The sequence below is a fragment of the Gekko japonicus genome, unplaced genomic scaffold (assembly GCF_001447785.1).
Source record: "Gekko japonicus isolate JY-2015 unplaced genomic scaffold, Gekko_japonicus_V1.1 scaffold644, whole genome shotgun sequence".
NCBI classification, from domain to species: Eukaryota; Metazoa; Chordata; class Lepidosauria; order Squamata; family Gekkonidae; genus Gekko; species Gekko japonicus.
This window is the reverse complement of record NW_015160853.1, coordinates 134,818-145,035: the sequence shown is the minus strand read 5'-3', so window position 1 is coordinate 145,035 and position 10,218 is coordinate 134,818.

Below are 10,218 nucleotides of genomic sequence, written 5' to 3'. Positions count from 1 at the left end.
TAAAACTCCTGCCAACCTAGCAGTTCGAAAGCAAGAAATTGCAAGTAGATAAATAGGTACCACTTCGGTGGGAAGGTAACAGCGTTCCGTGCGCTGTCATGTGTTTAGTCATGCTGGCCACATGACCACGGAAACATCTTCGGACAGCGCTGGCTCTTCGGCTTGGAAACGGAGATGAGCACCGCAACCCTAGAGTCGGATTTGACTGGCTTTCGAGCAAAGGAACCTTTACCTTTTTAAAGTAAGAAAAAGCAACTCATAAATGAAGCCATTCAGCATAGACGACATGTGCTGGTAGAATGTCATTTTCTGTGAAGTAGGTTATTAATGCAAACCCCTTTCATACAAATTTGGACTGTGATCCTGAGTGCCCTCGTGTGTGTGTGTTTCATACGTGTTAGCCATTTTGTCCATCACATAATGATCCCAGCAGTTTTTTTAACAACATTATGTGTATAAATTAAGCAAGTGATACTTTAACCTCTCAACCGGGGATACAAGTGATTGCTTGACCGCCAAGCCATGAAAAGCTTTGCGTGCCTGAGCTTCCAGCTGCTATGAGAGGAGCAAGGCTACTTAAAATGTTGAGAAGTCTTCGCAGGGCTCTTTTTGTAGAAAAAGCCCAGCAGGAACTCATTAGCATAATAGGTCACACCCAACAGCAGGAACTCATTGGCATATTAGGCCACACCCCTGACAGCACAGCTCATTGTCATATTAGGCCACACCCCCATGTTACCAGAAGTGTGCTCATCCAGCAACAACCACCTTTTGCTTCTTATTCTGTTTACCTTGTTTGTTGTCAAAACCAGTGTTCCCTCTAAGCTGAGTTAATGTGAGCTAGCTCAGAGTTTTTTAGCCTCCGGCTCACACATCTTTGTCTTAGCTCAGGAAGGATGTCTCCAGAGCAAACTAATTTATGCAGTAGCCAGATCACTTGCTCACAACTTTAATGCCAGTCGCTCGCAAAGTAGAATTCTTGCTCACAAGATTCCACAGCTTAGAGGGAACATTGGTCAAAACCCAGGGCCTTTTTGTAGCAGGAACTCCTTTGCATGTTAGGTAGGCTTACCAAGTGGCAGCGGGGGATCCGCATGTCTTCACAGGATCCCTGCCGCGGGGACGGCGATATGCGTTGCACCGCCGTCGCCAGGATGTGACGCAACGCGTCGCTCTGGCAACGGGGCTGTTTGGAGTGCGTTCCTGCTCAAAAATAGCCTTGATTGGGACAGTAACTATGCACTGCTTCACTATGGCGGGGGGGGCGGGGCGGTGGTAGCAACAGGACAGACACAGCAGCAACAACAGGGGCAGGCCAGCAAACAAGACCAAAAAGAAAACTGGCGTCTCGTGGGTGGGAAGGAGTATCCTGACCAATGTTCCCTCTAAGATGAGTCAGTGTGCGCTAGCTCAGTCTTTTAGCCTCCAGCTCACACATCTTTGTCTCAACTCAGGGAGGATGGCTCCGGAGCAGACTGATCGATGCAGTAGCCAAATCGCTCGCTCACAACTTTAATGCCAGGAGCTCTCAAAGTAGAATCTTTGCTCACAGCTTAGAGGGAGCACTGATCCTGACCCTGCAGGGTTGGTTTGCGTGACCCCCTCCCCCTTTGAAGTTATTTTCCTGCTCGGCTGCATCTTCCTGTTTCCATCCCCCGGCCTTCTCCTTGTCGGGTTTACGCGCTTTCCAAGCTATACTTCTTCTCCTGGCTGCCTCTCCGACTGCGCTACTTTTAAGAGATGCCACATAGACAACGCGTACCGAGCCAGCCAGTAAGCACAACAGTTGAAACCAAGAGAGCGAACACATTTGATTTAAGTCTTTCCTTTCCCTCCACGACTTCCCCTTGCCAAGCGCATTGAAAGTTGGTCAGCTTACCCTTCTTTCTAAGATCCCGCCCAGCTCAAAGAAAACCTGTTACAGTCATTTGCTCGGCAAATGCGGCTTTGGGAGCCGACTGCAGGCGGCGGGAACTCAACCAGCAAAGCTGGAATGCACTGAAACCCGCCCCTCCATCTGTAACAGAGAACCATTCTTGCTACTACGTGACTGTATTTGGAGAGGCAGGGGTTGGTGTTGTCGAGAGGATCTCAGGAAAGGGTTACATTTCCACAAGGGATGCTATGGACGTCTGATTTGTTATTTTTTTCTGCAAAGAACACAAGAAGAGCCCTGCTGGATCAGACCAGTAGTCCATCTAGAAGAAGAGACTGGATTTGTACCCTGCCCTTAACTACCTGAAGGAGTCACAGAGCGATTTACAATCCCTTTCCCTTCCCCTCCCCACAACAGACACCCTATGAGGTAGGTGAGGCTGAGAGAGCTCTTTCAAGGACTGCTCTTGAGAGAAGAGCTCTGAGAGAACTTGTGACTGACCCAAGGTCACAGCAGCAGCTGCATGTGGAGGAGTGGGGAATCAAACCCGGTTCTCCCAGATTAGAGTCTGCGCCCTTAACCACTACACCAAACTGGCTCTCTGGTTCAGCATCCTGTCTTACACTGTGGTCAACCAGTTCCTCTGGACGGCCAACAACAGGGCACGTATCCACTTGGTATCCACATATCCACTGGTGTGGAGAAATATCCAGATCTACCCACAGGACTGCAATTGGACAGAAAACTTAACCGTGGTTTAAAATAAAACCTGCACGAACCAAGAGAGTTACCTCATTCTTTCTCCAATTCTTACTCTTACATAAAAGGGTGAACTAGGCCATTAACATGACCCTAGGAGCAAGCCCTGGGGCCGCGGTAGCTCAGAGGTTAAGACACTGAGCTGCAGACCGGAAGGTCTGTAGTTTGGCAGTTTGAGACCCTAGTACCGCTTGACGGAGTGAGCTCCCGCCTCTGGCTGCAGCTCCTGCCAACCTAGCAGTTTGAAAGCAAGAAATTGCAAGTAGATAAATAGGTACCGCTTCGGTGGGAAGGTAACAGCGTTCCGTGCGCCTCGGCGTTTAGTCATGCCGGCCACACGACCACGGAAACGTCTTTGGACAGCGCTGGCTCTTCGGCTTGGAAACGGAGATGAGCACCGCCCCCGGCCCAGAGTCGGATTCGACTGGCTTTCGAGCAAGGGAAACCTTTACCTTTAGGAGCAAGCCAAGCTGAGCAGCCTGCATAGGGGTCATTCTGCTCAGACACAGATGGCAGCGCCATGACAACAAATGGCCCTACACCCAGCATTAGGCTTACCATTTGTCCTCCCGTGGCCCCAAACCCCCACCCTTGAGATACTGACAAACAGGAGAAAGATGGCTGGCCCATGGCCTCCACAGTGACACTCTAGGAATTTCCCCCATGTCTCTATGGTCTTTGCCATAGAAGTATGGGGAAATTCCTAGAGCATTACTCAGAAGTCACGTCATAGCATCCCCAAATTTCACCCTGCCCGGGTGCTGCCCTCAAAATCTCCCAGCATTTGCTGAGTGCTGGCACCCCCACCTCTCTTCTTTGCTGACAGCTTTCAAGCTAGCAGCCCCTGCAGGGGTTCTGCCAGCATCAACGGGGCGCTCTGATTGCTTCTCCTTGACTACCAGCAATCCTCCAGGAGACAGGCCCACCGGGAACTTTCCCAGAAGGGATGAAGGACCAATCCACCCTTGCATGGAGAGAGCAATGAAGGAAAATAACTCCTTATGCCATGTTAATACAGACTAGTGGCCGAGGGGAAAGCTGGCTTCAGTCAGGCTGCATTCTTGCTTTCAAATGCCAATGGTAGTCAGAATTGGGTCCATACCCCAAGCGAGAGCAGAGCGGGGAAGAGGGAGAGTAAGGTGCATGCACAAGCCAAGGAACAAGCCCGGCTCGTGCACGCAGTAACTTAACTTTGCTATCTGACCACAGCCTCAGTCTGTGAATATACTAGATGCACACAAACACACACACACAAAAGCAGTAGCTTAACTCTGCAAGGTGCTGTTCAGAACCAGTGCGTCGTGCCTTGATGGCCGTTGTGCGGGCAGAAAGGTGGGGTACACGTTTTATAAGTCTGGTGTAGTGGTTAAGTGTGTGGACTCTAATCTGGGAGAAACAGGTTTGATTCCCCACTCCTCCACTTGCAGCTGCTGGATGACCGGCAAGCCTTAGTTCTGTCAGAGCTGTCCTTGAAAAAGAGCAGTTTCTGTCAGAGCTCTCTCAGCCCCACCCACCTCACAGGCAATGTTCCCTCTAAGCTGAGTTAGTGTGAGCTAGCTCACAGTTTTTTAGCCTCTGGCTCACACATTTCTGTCTTCGCTCAAGAAGGATGGTTTCAGAGCAAACTGATTTATGCAGTGGCCAAATCACTCTCTCACAACTTTAATGCCAGTAGCTCACAAAGTAGAATTTTTGCTCACAAGACTCCACAGCTTAGAGGGAGCATTGCTCACAGGGTGTCTGTTGTGGGGAGGGGAAGGGAAAGGAGTTTATAAGCCGCTCTGAGACTCCTTTGTGTAGTGAAGGGTAGGGTATAAATCCAATCTCCTCCTCCTCCTCCTCCTCCTCCTCCTCGTCTTCTTCTTCTTCTTCTTCATCATATAAAAATTGTGCCAGTAAATCTAACATAAAAATCTGCAACAGTAGCTTAGAGTATGCATCGACATATTGCCTATGACTACTTTCGAATCAGCAACCTGCTTGCACAGGTAGGCTGATCACCTGCATGGCATGCAATCATGACTCCCGTGTGCCTTGCTGCTTGCACTTTTAAATGGAGAACACAATTTTAGATAAGGCACACGGCCACACAGGAAAAATTGGTTTGGGTTGGCTTGGAAAAAAAAAAAAAAGCCACAAGAGCTTTTGCAGTTAAGTGCTCCGAGTCCCAGTCAGTCTGTTGGAAGGCAAGAGTACCCGCAAAAATAAAATGAACCGGCTTTGGGCATTCCCACTTTTCACTTTCAGTCTGAAAAAGAGTATAAAGAACAGCAGGGCGGCAGAAGTGTTGAATAATTCTGAAGCATCCTGAGGAAGTATGTGTAAAGTTGCCTTATACTGCGTCAGACCGGTGTTCCCTCTAAAGCTGAGTTAGAGTGAGCCAGCTCACAGTTTTTTAGCCTCTGGCTCACAAACGTTTGCCTTCGCTCGGGAAGGGAGGGCTCCAGAGCAAACTAATTTATGCAGCAGCCAAATCACCTGCTCACAACTTTAATGCCAGGAGCTCACAAAGTAGGATTTTTTGCTCACAAGACTCAACAGCTTAGAGGGAGCCTTGAACCAGACCCCTTTGTCCGTCAAGGTCAGTATTGTCTACTCAGACTGGCAGAGGCTCTCCAGGGTCTCAGGCAGAGGGGTCTTTCACGTCACCTACTGCCTGACCTGTTCAGCTGCAGATGCTGGGAATTGAACCTGGGGCCTTCTGCATGCCAAGCAGATGCTGTACCTCCGAGCCACAGCTGGGTATGGAGCTAAAGAGGCTTGGTGACATGCCTGTTTACTTTACCAAGACATTCTTGTTGGACGACTGAAGGCCAGACTTCACAGAGGAAGGGAGGGGGGAGTCATAGGTCTTGTCCCCTACCGGGATTCTTGGATTAGGGGAAGAGATAGCCTTTTACCCACCCTGCCTATGGTGCCTGCCTTTCCCCCTCCCCCCCCCCCGTTTCCGGAGAAACCCAACCGAAAGTGACAATTCAGCTCTGCTTCGGGCAGCGAGGACAAATATTTCTCTCCCGGGCAAACTGTTTGGCTAGAAGGTCAGCGCAAACCCCAAGCAGCAACAACCCCGCTCCTGCCAAGAAATGACATAAAAGGCCATTTCCCTTCCTTAACATTCCGCCCCCCCAAAAAAAACCCCCACTAACGTTTCTATTTGGAGGAGAAGTGACTAACGCACAGACCAGTTCTCATGTCACAAACTGCTAACCAGCAGAATGCTAAAGTTTTTGTGTTGTTTTTTCCTGGCGGGGAGGTGGAAGATAAGAACCATGTGTACACATTCCAGCGAGTCTTGAGAAGTTAGCAGAAAGGAAAGGGAGAGGGGGGTTGAGAGAGAGAGAGAGAGAGAGAGAGAGAGAGAGCAATGTGACAACCATGGAGAATTTCTACAGGCAAAGCCCAATCAAAAACAGATGCTCGTCCTATTTCAAATGCCCGGTCCTTGAAGTGCCACTGCGAACTGCTGGGCTGAAGATAAGGCAGAGAGTAAATCAGTCTTTTCCGAGACTTCTGGTGGAAAGGCCAAATGATTCCTTCTTTTCAAAGCTGGTGGCTGGGGTGAGCTGAAATTGTGCACGTCCCAAGAAGCTAAAGGAAACACTCTCTCTCTCACACACACACCCAGGCCCAACTGGCTGCATCCATGCCCACCCAGATCTTGGGTTTTTTTCTCTTAAACCACCTCTGGAGTAAGAAGGGAAGGCCGAACATTTCAAAGAAAAAAAACACACCATTATTGACGGCTTTGCAAGCACCAGTTAAGGTAAAAGGCTCTTAAGGGACGTGAAATCTAAAGCCAGTTTTGAAACAAATGTCACTGCCACTTTCTTTCCCCCAAACCCTGGGAACCGGAGTTTAAAAGTTGTCTAGTGCTGTCCAGTGTTCCCTCTAAGCTGAGTTAGTGTGAGCTAGCTCACAGTTTTTAAGCCTGCAGCTCACACATTTTTCTCTTAGCTCAGAAAGGTTGGGTCCAGAGCACACTAGTTTATGCAGTAGTCAAATCCCTCGCTCACAACTTTAACACCAGTAGCTCAAAAAGTAGAATTTTTGCTCACCAGACTCCAAAGCTTAGAGGAAACATTGGTGCTGCCCGCTGCATTTGACCTCATCCTTTGTCCATGAATCTTAGGGCGGTATACAGAGCTCTCCCTTCCCTCATTTTAGCCTTGCAACAACTACGGTTGCCAAGAGGCCTGGAGAAAAGTGGCCTGCCCTTTCACAGAGGTTTAGAGTGTAGACGTGGATGGCTAAAGCATTTCATGGCAAGGAGGTGAGTGATATCACCTGGCAAATAGCAGTCCTTTAAGCCTCTATTGAAGGGACAAGGCAAGTTGGCCACCCTTGCGAAAACCCTCTGAGGCGGAGAGAGAGACATGTTGACGGTCTCAAGATCACCCAGCAAATTTCATGACAGAGTGGGGATCTGAGTATGCCTCTTCTAGATCCTAATCTCACAGCACACTGGCTTTATTGTTTGGAAACTGTCAAGAGCAGTTTAGAAGTAGAGATAATAAAAGATCAGAGTTAAGTCCAATAAAACAACAAAGTCAACAGTTCACTCCATCCTCAAATGCAGAGCTTAGCAGCGAATGCCTACTTTAAAAGCCACATTGGAACCAGTCTCCCAAATTGCAGTAGAACACAAGTCTGGCAGGCTTCTGTAGGAAGCCAGTTCTACAGCCTGGGGGGCAGCCATTCAGAAGGCCCTGTGTTTTGCAGCCAACCTTTATCCTTTTGGCAGAACTCAAGCACCAGGCTAGAAGTTGAGGGGGAGGCTGAGGGTAGAGATGTGAAGGCCCGGAAAAAAACCGGAAAAATTCGGAAAAAAAACGGTTTTTTTTCTGTTTTTTTCCCTGAAGCTTTTTTGTTTTTTTCTGAAAAATTGGAAAAATTAAAAAAAGAAAAGAAAAGAAATTGATTATGGAATGTTTTATTTTAACATGATAAATAAAATATTTTAAGACAAGGTGTTCAAATATTTTCCAAATCATTTCTAAAATATATAATGGTATCAGATTGATCTAATTTCTGTGCACTGAGGACAAGCAAGTCCTAGGTTACAAACTGAACTCTTCAATGCAAGAACAAGATGCATTTCTTCCTTTAGGAGGTGCGATTGTCAGAAGAAAATAAAAAGGTTTCAGTTTTGTTTTTGCATGTGGGTGGGTATTCTGTTTGTAATAATTGTTTGGGTACACTATATTTTTAATATGCTAGTTGTGATAATTTCATGCCAAGTAAAAATGTCCATAGTCATTTTTTATGTTCCTAAATTAACAGAATGACTTTCAATCTAGAAAAGACAAAAGAAATGCTAATGTAGCATGTTTTTTCAATTTTTCCGAAAATTTCCGTTTCCCCCCGGAAAAAAACCGGGGAAAAAACGGGTTTTTTTCCGAGCTTCAAAATTTCCGGAAATTTTACATCTCTAGCTGAGGGGCTACGAATGCTCAGAGGCACTCAGCCTTTCCGTTCCCCATGAAATAAGAGGCACGAAATGGGTTTAAATGGGCAGTGCCCACATGCCCTCAGACAGTTTATCACCAATGTCTCTTCAGTGATAGTGGACACTGTAGGCTCTACCACAACGTTTGAATGGCCAGCCGCTGAACCGGCTTTGAAGCGGTCCCTTTGATAGCAAATTTGAGCTGCATCAATTATCAGGTTGCCCTGATCTGGTATTCCATGGTGGTCTCCCATCCAGGCTAGCCTGATCTCGTCAGATCTCAGAAGCTAAGCAGGGTCGGCCTTGGTTAGTACTTGGATGGGAGAGCATGAAGGAATACCAAAGTCATTACGCAGGGGCAGGCCATCTCTGAACATATCTTGCCTTGAACACCCTACGGGGGTTGCCATACGTCAGCTGTGGCTTGACAGCAAAACACACACACACACACACAAAACCTTAAGTTCCCTCATTAGCAATGTAAAATTTCTGCAAATCTTGAAGCCATCGGTGGGGAATAAAAATACTGAGAAAAGCTCAGATATAAGCAATACTTTCTTATGAAACCTAAACGTATTTTACCACTTTTAAACGACATAAAATGCATCATTTATAACCTCGTTAGCATATAAAACTGAATTATTTGGCAACCTTTGCCATTTCAAAGTATAATCTGAGAGGTAGGAAAAACAGAAGCTGAACACAGTTAAGATTTCCTAGAAAACAAGGAAAGTATACCATTTGGATAGAAATGGCCTCAACAGTAGCCTATTTGGATACAGAATTAAACATTATATCGCTGGACTTTTCAATGGTATTAGCCTCATTATACACGTTGCAGCTAATTAATGGAGGACAAAATGTAAACAAAAAGTATATCCTTGAAAAAGTATATCCTACAGTATCTGAAGAAATGAGCAGTAACTCACGAAAGCTCATCCCCTGCCACAAATTGTATTAGTCTTTAAGGTGCTCCTGGACTCTTGCTCTGGAAAACATTGTACATTTATATAGCATACACAGGAGTTGTCATCCTCTAATGCTGTAGATTATCTTGCTTTCTCGGTGGCAGCGCCTTCCTGGTGGAATGAGCTCCCGGAGGAGATCAGGGCCCTGCCGGACCTTATGCAGTTCCGCAGGGCCTGCAAGACGGAGCTCTTCCGCCAGGCTTTTGAGTAGGAGCCGTCCCAAGGGAGGACCATGTCCCCTGATCAGCCTGCACCAGCCGCACAATGTTAGATCTGGGTCGATCACTAGTACAGTATAATGGGAGCCGACTGCCATCTTAAACTTAAATGTAAATTTAACTTGAAAGGTCAGTTTGTTAGCACCTTTTAATGCTGAATTGTTTTATGCTTAAATTATTTGTTGTGGTTTTATTCTTTCTGTAAGCCGCCCTGACTTAGTAATTCACACTTTGCATGAGTAAAGCTTTCTTTTAAAAAGCATCCCCCTCATTACAAAACAGAAATGCTTTCGCAGAAGGGTGTTTTTTTCCAGGAAGTGGGGGAGAGAGGTGTTGTTCCCCTCCAATTCCCCCCCCCCAGGCCTTCACGTCTCAAAACGCACCATGAAGAACTGTTTCTGCATATCAATCTTTTGTTTAAGGCTCCAGAGTGGTCAGGCCAGTTTTGTTTTCTGCCCAGCTGTCAGTCTCCTATCAGAGTCTATCAGAGTCTTGCCTATCAGCATCAGAGAGTTGGGCTCCTATCTAAACTACTTGCCGACTTCAAGAAATCCGGCTCTCCTCTGGATTCTGAGATTTTATCAGCAGCTTCTTATACATTTGCCAATTTGTTTCTGCCTGCCCTGAGAGCTGGGACACACACACACACACACACACACACACACACACACACACACACACACACACACCCCTTCCATTTGAATGAAAGAAAGACATCTGGATGCTAAATTTTTCTGTGACCAATACTGAATCTCAGGGCTTTTTTTTGTAGAAAAAGCCCAGCAGGGATTCATTAGCATAATAGGTCACACCCAACAGCACTCAGCCTATTAGGCCACACCCCTGACAGTGCAGCTCATTAGTATATTAGGCCACACACCCCATGCCTCCTCTTGGCTTGCCCGGGCAAGTCCTCCCTTCTTCCCTTGGCTTGCCCGGGCGCCCCATGGC